General features: G+C 39.2%; 1 pseudogene; it reads right to left on the minus strand.

Annotated features, from left to right (window-relative positions):
• LOC137848791 (kinesin-like protein KIF27) overlaps positions 1 to 13,919 on the minus strand; it is a 32,179-nt pseudogene that overhangs the window by 5,748 nt on the left and 12,512 nt on the right.

Here is a 13,919-nt window from a genome sequence, read left to right on the forward strand (position 1 = left end):
CTTTCTGCCTCAGTCAGTGTGTTTTTCAAACACATTTAATGACAGAATCTACACAATCATGAAATCAGAAATATTGAACTAATTTACATGCAAAATTGCAACTCAGGGCTAGACATCACATAATAACATTCAAAAAAATAGCTGAAGAGAAAGGAAGAATGAAGATTTCTGTGAAAATACTTATACACAATTTCTTCAGTGTCAAGTAAGCAATTACTTAAAAGGACAAAATCTGGTAGTATAGTACATTGCCTTTGGGAAAACAAAGGTCAAACTGGTTGATCTTATTCTTTGTCATAAGGAAACAGAAAGAATCCTACTTTAATTTGTAGCTGGTCCCGCTGAAGCTCTGCTTCTAGTTGCTTCTTTTTTTTCACTCTCCTCACACAGTCTTTTCTCTAGCAGGGTCTGCTGATGCTTCATCTGAGCCACGTTCTGCTCAAGTTCTATTGCTCGTTTTTCACTTTGGTTAGATAGAGAAGCCAGATTCTTAGTGTCTTGCTTCTTCTTCTGTAAGGCCTGAATGTTCACGGAAAATTTCAGCTTAACAACAGGAAAACTTAAAACTAAAACCCGACTCAGGTTAATTCTCTATTTCACTGAGTTAGGACAGTGAGCAAGACTTGCTACATTTTGCCACAACAATCACACATTATCTCTAAGGTCTCTGAGCCTTCGTAAAATCATCAAAGACAGAACTATCTAACTACTTAGTTGTTAAATAGTAGTGGGTATAACTGTGTGAAGGTTCTCATTGGCTACTTCAATCCAACTAGCTTCAATTGTGTGAAGCTGGTGAGAGTTTCACAATCAGAGTGTACGGATTTCAAAGGTGATGCTGAGACAGGAATTTGCAAATCCTAATGGTCATATTGGAAATACCTGCACTTTCAGCTTAGCTGCATCCATCTTCTTTCGGAACTCTCTTTGCAGCTTGGCTTTCTCAGCTCCTTATTCTCCAGCTCCTGAAGCTGCTTTTGAGTTTCGGCCAGTTCCATTTTGGCCTGCTGGGATTCTTGTTCCGGTTTAGTTATCTTCAAAGAATATTGCCTGCTTACACACTCTGCATCCTTACCTTAAAGACATCATATCCAAATAGTTTTAAAGCAGCAAGCTAATAATTTGCAATGTATCACTTAAACCTGTAATTGAATCGTTACTTACTTCATCCTGATTAAACCAAAAATTTCTGAGACATTTTCCAAACCTAAACAAACAGCTCCCTTATAACACTGAAATATAGATGAACAAAGGAATCTTAAATCTGAACTCTTCATAAATCATCTGATGTCACCAAAGAAAGTAACACCTGAGTGCCACATCAAGTGAAAATTTTCTGCCTACTGCAGTCCTTGACAAAATAGCTTGCCTGTATTATTATGTTTTTTGTTGTTTGTTTGTATGTTTGTTTCTTTGTTCCCCAGAAGAATATGCTACATATTTCTCAGCTTTCAACTTGGTAATCAGCAAAAAACTCTCGATTGTGTTTCTACTGATTTGCCCTGTTCGGGCAATCTGATTTGCTGTGTTTGGGATTCCGTGAGTACTGTTACTGGGGGCGCACAATGTTTCTCAATGCCAAAAGACTGCCTCAGGAGAATATGTACACACTAGAAGAGTGTGATTGAAACAGGTAAGCACAGATCTTTAGGGTCATCACAATGATAAGTTTCTGGCAAGCATATATATATCAGGACAGGTGTGTAATGATATAGGCTAACAGGGACACTGACCTTTTCCCTCATCCACTTCTGACTCCTGCTTCTCTACTGCTATGATGGCAATGCAAGCATTCCCAGCACAGTGTCGTATCTTCTCTCCTATCCCAGACACTGGGTGACAAACACATGTCCATGAAGAGATCAGTTGCACTAAGCATACATGAAAAATTACACTATAGGTGGACAAACACAATAAGCTACAAAACACAAAAAAATATTTAACAAACAAATCTGCAGATCACAGCTGAGTAGGACACAATAAAAATTTGCAGCCTTCAATGCACTCATAGCAAGTAATTCATAGAAGTTAGGAAACTGTAAGTTACCAGAAGTATTCCCGCAGAAGAAAATTACCCAAAAACTAAGATATGCAGGTCTTCAGAAGTTTTGTGTCTTTTTTCTTGCTTATTTCTGAATGTCTTCATTTCAATTTTTCAGTCACTTACCTGTTCTTACTAATTCCTTAATAAGTTCTTCTTTCATTTTGATGTTAAGTGCAAGTTCTCCCATTTTTTGCTTGGCCTCAGTGAGTCTCAACTCTGAATTCTTTAACTTCTGCATGTTAAAAACATGACTTTTCTGGAGGCAGTCGATTTCTTCACCTTGAAAGAAAACAAAGCAATGTGGAAACCAAAAAAAAAAGGAATAAAAATGGAATAAAAGGAATACACTCTTTAGCCAAAAGACAGTGATCTGAAATATAGTATGTATAGAATTCTTACAGATGAAGCGAAAGAGCCAAAAGGAGAGAGTATTGCAAAGAGTCTTTTCCCTGCCATCTAAATACGGAAATGACAGCATGCATTAGCATTTAAAGAATGCTAATGAATGCTAATCTGAGAGAGAAAAAACATATTTAATTTAAGCATTTTCAGTGCATCTCTGATGAAATAATAGCATGTTTCCTTTTCTTGAACTAGTAGTAGATTTGTAGGTCAAGTGCTTTCTCGCTAGTAAGTAGTACTCAAACATTAAGGTCACTGATGTCAATTTCAGAAAAGGGAAAAGGAAAATAATTAAAAAATAAATTTATGTTGAGCTATAATGAAAAAAGTATTTGTAGCAAATAAAGACATTTTGATGAGAAAAATAATTACATGTGATAAAGACATTATTGCATATTCTAGTACTATATCTAACACAATTTACTCTCATGACTTCCATTTTACCTGTGGCTGTATCAGTCTGTGGCACAGATTTGTCACATAAGCTGGACTTGTCAACTTGACATTTCATGTCACTTTGCTCAAAGGGAAAGCACAGAGAAGCCTGTTTTCGTGTCCATTTTTGGTTTATTGAATGCCTAAGAAAGAATGGAAAACATGATACATTCTAAACACAAAGGGATTTTTTTTTCTTTTAACTTTATATAAAGTACATGATATTAAAGAGAAGAGTGCCAAACTGAGAAAGCTTACATAAGCATTTGCACCTTCTTCTTCCCATGCTTGATCTTGTTGGATGATGTCCCCAAAACAAAGATCATGCAATCTTTATCGCATCAAAAAAACGTGGTTTTTAAACTAGTTTCATAATATGCCTAGTTGGTCCTGCAAATTTATTTTAAGTAGTATCACAAATGGCCTCACATTACAGTAGGATTAGGCAGTAATATTGTATTTGCTATATATTTATCTGTAACAAAAGTTAAAGAAAAAATTACCTAAATGAGAAAAAAAAAAAAATTACTTTTGACTGTCTGTATTTTCTTTCTCTTCATCACTCTGATAGAGAGGTGGCAGTGAAGGACTTCATCTTGATCTTCTATGTAGTTCAGTATCATCTGGCTACGAGCACGGAATCCTGCCATCATCCGAGCCAGGGAAAAAGCAGGGGGACTGGTATACACCTGCCAAAAAGCACCAAAAAAACACTTGGAATAGTTCAGTAATTCTTTATTGATATTCCAATAGTATTTCAGTTTAAAAGTCTTTCACTACCTGACCTTGTATGCAGAATTGCAGGTGTTTAAATAATATTTCTGAGTACCTGTGTACCAGAAGGTTTTGCAAGAGAAGGTTCTGCTTAGAACACTTGTCCCAAGTGCAAAAGAAGGTACTGTTACCAACTTATTACCCAAAATGTTCAGTTTATCAGTACAGAATAATCATTCATTTTGGTAATGCTTCCTATCTAAACTGTTAAACATTGCACAAAAAGATCACTAAAGACTACAGCTTTATGACTGTGATAAATTCTGTGTTTTAAGTCAATTTGTATGGGGCTTTGAGCAACCTGATCTAGTGAAAGGTGTCTCTGTCCATGGCAGAGTTGGACTAGATGATTTTTAAAGGTCCCTTCAAACTCCAGCCATTCTGGGATTCAAAATGTAAGCCCATAGATTTTGGACAACTGGGACATAGCGTGTGTTGCAAGACATTCAAAAGTACTTTTTCAGTCTTCCATGCTAAAATGCTTCAAAGCTAAACAGCAGCTGACAATAGGTCACCATAATTTGTCACGCCAAACTGAATTATTGAACGATAACTGTTAAAAAAAATGTAATGCTTAGGTAGACCTTACCTTTCGTGTCTCTGTCCCTGAAGATGGGTAAAGCGAGTGTAGCAGACTCTTTGTGAGTGGGACACTGTATGGCCTTCTTGCAGATGCCGTAACAGCAGGCCCATCTCCACAAGCACTTGAGAAGTCCCAAGTTTTCACAACCATAAACTTCTCTAATTTTTCTTTTAGCTGATCAATAAGGATTTGCTGTTCCACCATTTTTTCATTCTCATATGAAAAAAACAAAAACAAAAACGGTTGCTGATCATCAGGTTTGCATCATACCTTTCTAAATTCATTATAAAGGTCAGTCTTCTTGTATATCATTCACTAACTCTAAATTCTTCTGCAGTGCACAGGCAAATTCTGCAACAAACTGAAAATTCTCTGGCATGACAGGTAGAATCTTACCTCTCCCCAAACTCCAATCATTTTTTTTGAGACATTTTTGTCTCTAAAGGACCTGTCCTATATAAATTATGTCAGCTAGATTTAGACATCTAGTGAGAAGTAGATGACATATTTATCAGCCCTTGCTTGCCTTATTTGTGTGTTCATGGATAAATAAAACGGTAATTCAAGAAAAATGTTCAAATGAAGCACATGGTCTGAGTTTAAAGAATGAAATGTACATACATGTAGGCTTCCTCTTCCTCTTGGAGTGGTCCAACTTGAAAGATTATTTTTATTAATTAACATTCATAAAATTGTACGTGACCCCAGGATCCCCTGTATCAACCGTTACTTTCTTTTCTACCCAGCCTCAAATTTGTCGGTAATGCTAGTTTGAAGAACTTACTTGCCTTTCCTACAGCAATCTCTGTGCATTGTTCAAAATTACATATCTTCACTGAACTGATTTATCCATAAGGCCAAGACCATACAATTTTCAGTCTTCTCTGTTCCTTTCAGAATACATCGAAAATCTTGCCTACCAACAGGAAATTTGAATAACAGCTAGAGATAGTTAACTAAAGTATGCATTCTCCTACTTTGAATCATATATTTTTTATTTATTCTTTTTTTCTCATCTTCTTAGACTGCAAGTCCTTTCCCCATACATAGACAATGCCCCACAAATTGACATTTTGTTGGAATACAATACATAATATTTCTGTGTCATAGCAAAAAGAATATATATGTCAATACCATACATTTTATGATTGTGGAAGTAGTAATGGGCAACTCCACCTTACAACTTTTTTATTTTTTTAATCCCTATAAGACTCTGTCCCTTATGCCCTTGTACATACAACCCCATAGTGCATAACCTGTTACATAAATACATGGGTACAAACATTTACATGCTACTTTTACAGTTCTTATTCTGTCATGTATCATTGAAATGACACTTTCCTGTGCATACAACTTTAAGCCATTTGACACAAGCATTTGATTTGATTATTATACTGATTTTTCTGTTTTTAAGTAAAAGTGAGAGCTGCGATCTTTTGCCTACAGTACAACTGTTTCTGTTCATAACATCTGCCTCGTATCCTCCATAGGATACAATTATAAGCATAATCGTATATAAGCATCTATGTGTATTAGAAGCATGGATTGTTTTAGTCTAATAAGCTGACAATATGCAGTATGGGTTAAAAAGGGAAAACACACAAAAAAAGCCTATCCAGAAATGACAGAACAGAAAAAAAGTTACAGAGGGAAGGAAAAGATGGTGACCAGTGTACTTACCTTTCATTCATTGACTCTCCCCAAGCCATCAGCAAAGAAGAGGAAAAAGGAGGAAAAGGAGGAAAAGGAGAATAAGGAAAAAAAAGGAGAAAAAGGAGAAGAGTACTAACTAGCCATGTTTATGCTGTTCTCTTTAAAAAAGGTCAGATCTATCATCCTATAAAGTCAGATCTATCAACTATCCTATATATGGTCTCCTGGATCTTGAAATGCTATTCACTTACTACCCATTACAATTTCATTAGCATATACAAGATCTAGAGAGGGAAGGAGGCAAGCAGTGTTTCCACTGTGTCACTCAGCTTCTTGTAATAGTAAACTCTCAGAATACTAGGATGAAATTCTGTCTTAAAAAGTCAAAAGTCAACAATACTTTACTCTCACACTGAATAAAGATATAACAAAGCATGTTTCTACACAGCCTTTCAATTAAAGCATTCTGTAGGAACTTGATGGTCTTTTTGAGATTCTAAACAATCTTTTAAAGCCTTTCAAGTCCTAAATCATGAATCGTCCTGAAACAACTTAGCAACAACACAGATCTGGAGGAAGGCAGGAAGCAAAGAGAGGGTGAATGAACCACTTAATATCATACAGGAAGGCTGTGGCACAGTTAGGCTGATACACAAACTTCAGGAATCACAGTACTGTGATTCACCCACTAGATGATCTCAGCTCATTAGGGAATACAGCTCTAATTCAAACAAGGTGCTTGTAAGACTGGTAGGTGTTTACATCCAAAAAAATTCTGAAGGATCTGTCTTGAAATCATGAGTACATTCCTATGGTGGACGGATGGTTTGATATAGATATATGTAATATATGCCAGAGGAAAAATACCTGTAATCTATGTCTTTCTTCAGCCTTCTTTAAAGATTCCAGTTGCTCTTCATTTTCCTGTATTAATGTCTTTATCTGATTCTGCAATATCTTCAATTCATGATCCTTCTGGCTGAATACTTCTTCATCCATAGCTAGAGCCTGCTAGATAATAAAAGGAAAATTCAGCCAGTGGAAAAGCAGGCATTGTTATTCTTGACGTTGGAAAATTAAATACATACATATATTTATTTGTTGTTCAAAGATGTGAGTGGAACTGCAAAGTTGTGACGTATATATGGCAAATTCTCCCACCATGGAATCACAGAACAGCTGAGGCTGGAAAGGACCTCTGGAGGTCACCTGGTTTAACCCCTGGCTCAAGCAAGGCCACCTTGAGCAGGTTGCCCAGGACCATGTCCAGGTGGCTTTTGCAGGTCTCAGAGGATGACTCCACTTCTTTGGGCAACTTGTTCCAGTGCACAGCCACGGCCACCACACAGTACACAAGTGCTTCCAGATGTTTGCCTAGAAGCTCTTGTGTTCCAGTATATGCCCACTGCCTTTTGTCCTGGCTGCACGTTCACTGCACCTTCCCTTCAGGTATTTGTAAGACATTGCTAAAATCCCCCACTGAGCCTCCTCTTCTCCAAACTGAACAGTCCCATCTCTCTCAGCCTTTCCTCATTGGAGAGGTGCTCCAGTCCCTTAAGCATCTTTGTGGCCCTCTGCTGCACTTTTTCCATTATGTCCCTGAATCTCTTGCATGGGGGAGCCCGGAACTGAACAGAATCAAGCAGAATGCAGTAGAGAAGTTGGAAAGGACCTACAAAGATCATCAAGTCCAACTGGCTGACCACTTCAGGACTAACCTAAAGTTACAGCATGTTATTGCGGGCAGTGCCCAAACGCCTCCTGAATACTGACAGGCATGGGGCACCAAACATCTCGCTAGGAAGCCGGTGCCAGTGTCTGACCATCCTCATGGTACAGAAATTTTCCCTGATGTCCAGCGTGAACTGGACATCCCCCACAGCTTTGTGCCATTCCCATGCATTCTTCCCTCAGTTACCAGCAGCACAGACCAGCACCTTCCCTCCTCAGCAAGTTGCTGAGAGCCATGAGGTCGCCTCTTGGCCTCCTATTCTTCAGACTGGACAACACAAGTGTTCTCAGTCTCTCCTCATAGGACCTGCCTTCCAGCCCTTCTACCAGCTTTGTTGCCTTCCTCTTCACACTTTCAATTATCTTCACATCCTTTTTTCAACTGGGGTGCCCCTGAGCACACGATACTCAAGGTGAGGCCACATCAATGCTAAATATGGTGGGAGAATCACCTCTTTTGACTGGCTGCCTATGCTGTGTATAACGCACCACAAAATACAGTTTGCAACTGCAACTGGACACACTACTCCAGCTGTGGCCTCACTGAGCGGAAGGATCACATCTGTTGACCTGTTAGTGACACTTTGCCTAGTGCAGCCAACAAAACCACTAGCCTTCTTAGGAGGAAGGGCACATGGCTGACTCATGTTCAACTTGGTGGCCACCAGGACGCCCAGCTCCTTTTCTGCAGGGCTGCTTTCCAGCAGGGTGGCCCCCGGCATGCACTAGTGCCTGCAGTTGTTCCTCTTCAGGTGCAGGACTCTGAACTTGCCCTTGCTGAACTTCATGAGGTTCTTGTCAGCCCACCTTTCTAGGCTGTCAAGGTCCCTGTGGCTATGGCAGCATGGCCCTCTGGGGAATCAGCTGCTCCCTTCAAAAGTGGTTTCCACCAGTCGTTTCTTTACTTCTGTTTCTCATCTATTGATTTTGTTTTGACAAGTTTCTTTCTCCCAAAGGAAATAATGGACCCATAACCAACACTACCTTACAAAGTGGGTATTTAAATCCAATTACTTTCTTCGGTGTGCTGTGAGATTTGGCTGTAAAATCTCAGCATCAATCATAATATTAATACACTTCTCAAACAAAAAAATAAGGATGGCCCTCCTCATTTTTCATCTCAAAGAAGAGCCTAAAGATTAAAGAAATTATAATGTTATTTTTTTTCAGATGTTTTTCTGGGTAAGTGATCCAATAGTGATTGAAGGTTACTTCCAAATGTAGTTGGCCTTCCAGAAAACCTTTAGGAGCCAAATGCAAAGTATAGACACACTATGTCTTACTATTCTAAAGACAGATACTTCTGTACAACTCTATCTTTTCTGTACAACCTATATCTTTCAAGTAAATACAACTCTTAAGAGCTGCTCAAGAGCCTTTATTGCCCTGTTTATTTTAGCATCTCCCTAACCATCTCCTCCGAGCTGTGGATGGCATGCTTACCTGGGTATCTTTCAGTTTTGTCGTGGTTTAACCCGGCCGGCAGCTAAACACCACGCAGCCGTTCGCTCACCCTCCCCCCTCCCTCTCCGGGACGGGGGAGAGAAATGGAAAGTGAAGCCCGTGAGTTGAGATAAAGACAGTTTAATAAGACAGGAAAATAATAATAACAATAATAACAATAATAATAATATGGTGATAATAGGGAAATAATAATAATATATACAAACAAGTGATGCACAATGCAATTGCTCACCACTCGCTGACCGATGCCCAGCCTAACCCCGAGCAGTCCGGCCCCCTCCCCCCCGGCTAGCCACCCCTATATATTGTTTAGCATGACGTCAGATGGTATGGAATACCCCTTTGGCTAGTTTGGGTCACCTGTCCTGGGTCTGTCCCCTCCCAGCTCTTACTGCACCCCCAGCCTGCCCGTTGGCAGGACAGAGCAAAAGGCTGAGATGTCCTTGGCTTAGTATAAGCACTGCTCTGCAACAATTAAAGCATCGGGGTGTTATCAGTACTCTTCTCATCCTAAGCCAAAACACCGCATTCCACCAGCTACTAGGAAGAAAATTAATTCTGTGCTAACTGAAACCAGGACATCTATCCACCCCTTATTCCATACCATTTATGTCATGCTCAGGTTACACTCTTTTCCATACATTCTAATTAGTCACCTATAGTAATCATGGTAGTGATAACATACAGTGTAATATACTAATTAACATGGTACAATTCAGTTCATGGGCTATTCTCACCCAGTATTAAGTCTCCTTGAGGTACACACCGCACCTCTCCGTTCTTTTGCATCACCCACCAAGTGTATCCAGCTCTTACCCAGCTCTTACACTGTTTTGAACCTGGGAAGCAGAGCTTTACAATAAGCCAGAGAAAAAAAATGAAGAATAAATAACAGAGCTGTAATTTAGGATGATGAGAACCAAGAAAAGCCAGAATTTGTGTATGCGATTGCGAGGTAACAATCTACAGGCTTACCAGAATTCAGTGTGAAAAATGAAAATAGGTTGATTTTATAAAATTCTAGCTTGTTGGAACTCTATCTCCTCCTCCTACAAGACAGACACATTAGCTTTCCTGATTTGTTCATAGGTACCTAAACAATCAACTTAGAAAGAAATACCTGGCAGTTCTTTAGTTCTCTCCTCAGCTGAAGAATTGTGATATGATGGGGCTCTTGCATGGTGCCAGTTCCCCTGTCAATTTGCTGCACGGTGAGAGCTTCCTGCTTTTTAAGCTAACATCATCATTCAAATCAACCAGGAATGGGAAGGCTTCGTCCAAACAGTTTCTGTAGCTGAAGCACTGAACTTGAAGCTGGGTGAGCTGTTCTTCTAGCAAACTGATTCAGGTTCTTTCTTGATTTAAGTCATGTCAACACTGATTACCAACTTGTTGGTTCTGCAAAGCTTCTCAGAGCAATCTGATTTCAAGTTCCATTTCATCAATCCGGTCTTGATCAGGGTTGTAGTTGACAACTGGTTTATTTCTAATGTTTTTGGCTCTGTTTGCATATTTGAGCGAATTTACAGATTCATCAAAGTCTGATGAGGATGGACTTATACATGTTATCATGACAGTCTTGGCGTTCCCTCCTAGGGAGTCTTTCAGAATGCGAGTGATTTTAGCATCCCTGTATGGAATATGTACGCTTTTCCTTTTTGGGTCTCCAAGAGCACTGATGACATTTCCCAAGGCCAACAAACCACTATTGATTTGAATTGATTCTTTGAATCCTTCACTGGTATTTCCAGTCTTTGTCACCCTCTCTGATCCTGCCAAATCCACAAAATGGAACTTTGAAGCAATCATCTGGACTGATTTCCAAGATGAATCCTGTGGATCACTATTTTTTTTGAGACTCTGCAGATTGTTTCTGACAAATACTGATAGTAAAAACGGCATGTGATCGACTAGAGTGTTCGTTCATTTGTGTTGTGCCTGCGTGACGAGCTGCATTGCCACTTTCCAACAGGCTCATCACTTCATCTGCACATTCTACTAGGAATTCCTTAGCACCAACAATCACTTCAAACACCAAAAGAAAATCAGAATAATTACATTAATTTTAAACTTTTCAGTAAAAGTTTACTGCAATTATGAAGAGTCAATCTATAAACACAAATCACAGAAGCATACCAGCCTGCATTATTATAAGGTCGTAGCACATAGCTAAATAAAATAAAACAGTATGTGGAAAGCATGAAGTACAACACATCTGAAACCTGCAGAAATAGAATATATGGGTGTATTTTGTCACACCATTTGAAACAGTATTGTAAACAGAATACACAGAATACACTTAGGTGTTTACACATCGTCTTATGCAATTTGCAACCTAGTGCTATCTAGAAAAAAAGTATGAGCAAACCTAGCTCAAAGCTTACTTTGTCAGTTAAAAAAAAAAAAAAGACAGAAATTTTGAAAGTTTGTAGTAAAAGTGACTCCCAGCCTATGTTAAGAACATAGTTCTTAGTGGAATGGAAGCAGATATTTACAGCATAAGTAGCTTAACAAATATAACTTTGAAGTGAGAAGCAAAGGCTTAATCTTAAAGCATTCATTCAACTGAATAATCATGCACAATTGTGTTTCTATGCTGAATTTGCAGAAACAGTAACAGTACTACCTTACCACCTGATGCTGCTTCTGGAGGAACATTGATATTGTTCATAGGAATCTCAAATGAAGGCTGCTTCAGATCAGCTAAACTGAATTGATATTTTGAAAACGTGACTTCGTCTAGTATTAGTCATCGGTAAGCTCTCTTTTCAAGAGATGGAAACAATAATTTGTGCACACAACAGAAATCAAATGCACAAAGTTCTAGAGCTGAAATCCTACCTGTATTTCCCTTTTCATCTTCTCAGATATGTAAATCTTTCACAGAGGTCTCCAACTCCAATAAATCTCAAAGTTCTTCCTCGTAAACCTCTATATAAGATACCTTCACTCGGAAATTGATGTTATGGTTTTCAGAAATATGCTGAAATAACTCCTGAATAGCCCGTGGGATTATGCCTTTTTCATCCTCTGAAAATGATGCTAAAATATAAACACAGATGTCACAGATACTTGCAGTCATTCTGTCACACAAATTACAAAGACTAAAACTAAAGAGAAGTCTGCGAGGTTTATCACTCAATATAATAAGGAATAGGAAGAGCTCAGTTTTCCCAAGTTTTCATGTAAAGATTTGCTTTTCTGTTGATCAGAAATGCATGGAAATGATACAGAACTTTACTACTTTCTGCGGGTACGAGACTACAAGAAAATTAAATTAGTAAAAAATCACGCTAGAAGAAAAAAATATTTTGAACTTGCTAATGAATTAATGATAAAACTTCAAATCCTTTATGCAAAAAGAACGAATACATAATTTTCAGGGTTTCAAATTCAGAATCAAGGACCAAGAAAAATCCAGGTAGTCTTCTAATTCCTGCTACTCCACTTCTTCTCTCTTATTCAGCAGAACAGACAAACAAATTGTGACTTCTCGATACGGAAGGGAAGATAACCAGAGCTGGTGATACAGGATTTCAGGGAAAGTCAGAAAGCAAAATTGTATACATGCAGAAGCTGAAGAATTCTTCTGCGAACTAATACAGAAAAATAGTAGTTTCCAGTCTCAGGTGTTTGAGAAACACTGACTTGGAAATACCAAGTAAGTCGAATAGTAGAGTTTCAGATATCTGCCTTTAAAAAAGCAAAATTTGAATTCCACATAAAGTTCAACAAGGCCAATATGCAAGGTTCTGCACTTGTGCTGGAACAGTTCCAAGCACAACTACAGTCTGGACAGAAAACAGATTGAGAGCAGCCTTGAGGAGAAAGACCTGGCGGTGTTGGATGATGAGAATCTCCACCTGAGCCAGCAATGTGTGCTTCCAGCCCAGAAAGCCAACCATATCCTGGGCTGCATCAAAAGCAGCATGGCCAGCAGGGGGAGGGAAGTGATTGTCCCCCTCTGCTCTGCTGTCGTGAGACCCCACCTGGAGCTCTGGGTCCCCCAGCACGAGGACGTGGAAGTATTTGAGAGAGTCCAGGAGGGCCACAGGGATACTTAGAGAGATGGAGCACCTCTCTTACGAAGACAGGCTGAGGGAGTTGGAGTTGTGCAGCCTGGAGAAGAGGCTTTAGGCACAGCAGCCTGCCAGTGCCTAAAGGGGGCCTACAGGAAAGCTGGGGAGGGACTCTGGAGGGACTCTTTGGCAGGTGGTGTAATGATAGGACAAGGAGGAATGGCTTTCCAACTAAAAGAGGGTTGATTTGGATTAGATATTCAGAAGAAATTCTTTACTCAGAGGGTGGCAAGGCACTGGCACAGGTTGCCCAAAGAAGCAGTGGATGCCCCATCCCCGGGGGTGTTCAAGGCCAGGCTGGATGGGGCCCTGGGCAACCTGGTCTAGTGGGTGACATCTTTGCCCGTGGCGGGGGGTTGCAACTGGGTGGTCTTTAAGGTCCCTTCCAACCCAAACCATTCTAGGATTCTATTCCATGAAATTTATCTATGAAATCTCTTTGTCAGACTCTGAAAAAAGTCCAAGAGTGAGTTTGCTTCATACAATTACCTAAAGCAGATACTTTCTAAGTAGGATAAATGTAGCCAAAATTTCTAAAGCACTGTGTTTCAGAAAGTAGTGTAAGTTGCCTGTTAGAATAGAGAATGGGAAAGAGCACTTTAATTTTTTTTTATTTTTTTTTTTCTCTCATACTTTTGGTATAGCCTAACGGACACAGAATTTGTGTTTAGAACACAACCATCACATAAACTTTGGAATATATATGTCTTTTTTTGCTATACATTTTTTCATTATCTCTTAAAAATTCTCAAGC

This window comes from Anas acuta, unplaced genomic scaffold (genome assembly GCF_963932015.1).
Source record: "Anas acuta unplaced genomic scaffold, bAnaAcu1.1 SCAFFOLD_52, whole genome shotgun sequence".
NCBI classification, from domain to species: domain Eukaryota; kingdom Metazoa; phylum Chordata; class Aves; order Anseriformes; family Anatidae; genus Anas; species Anas acuta.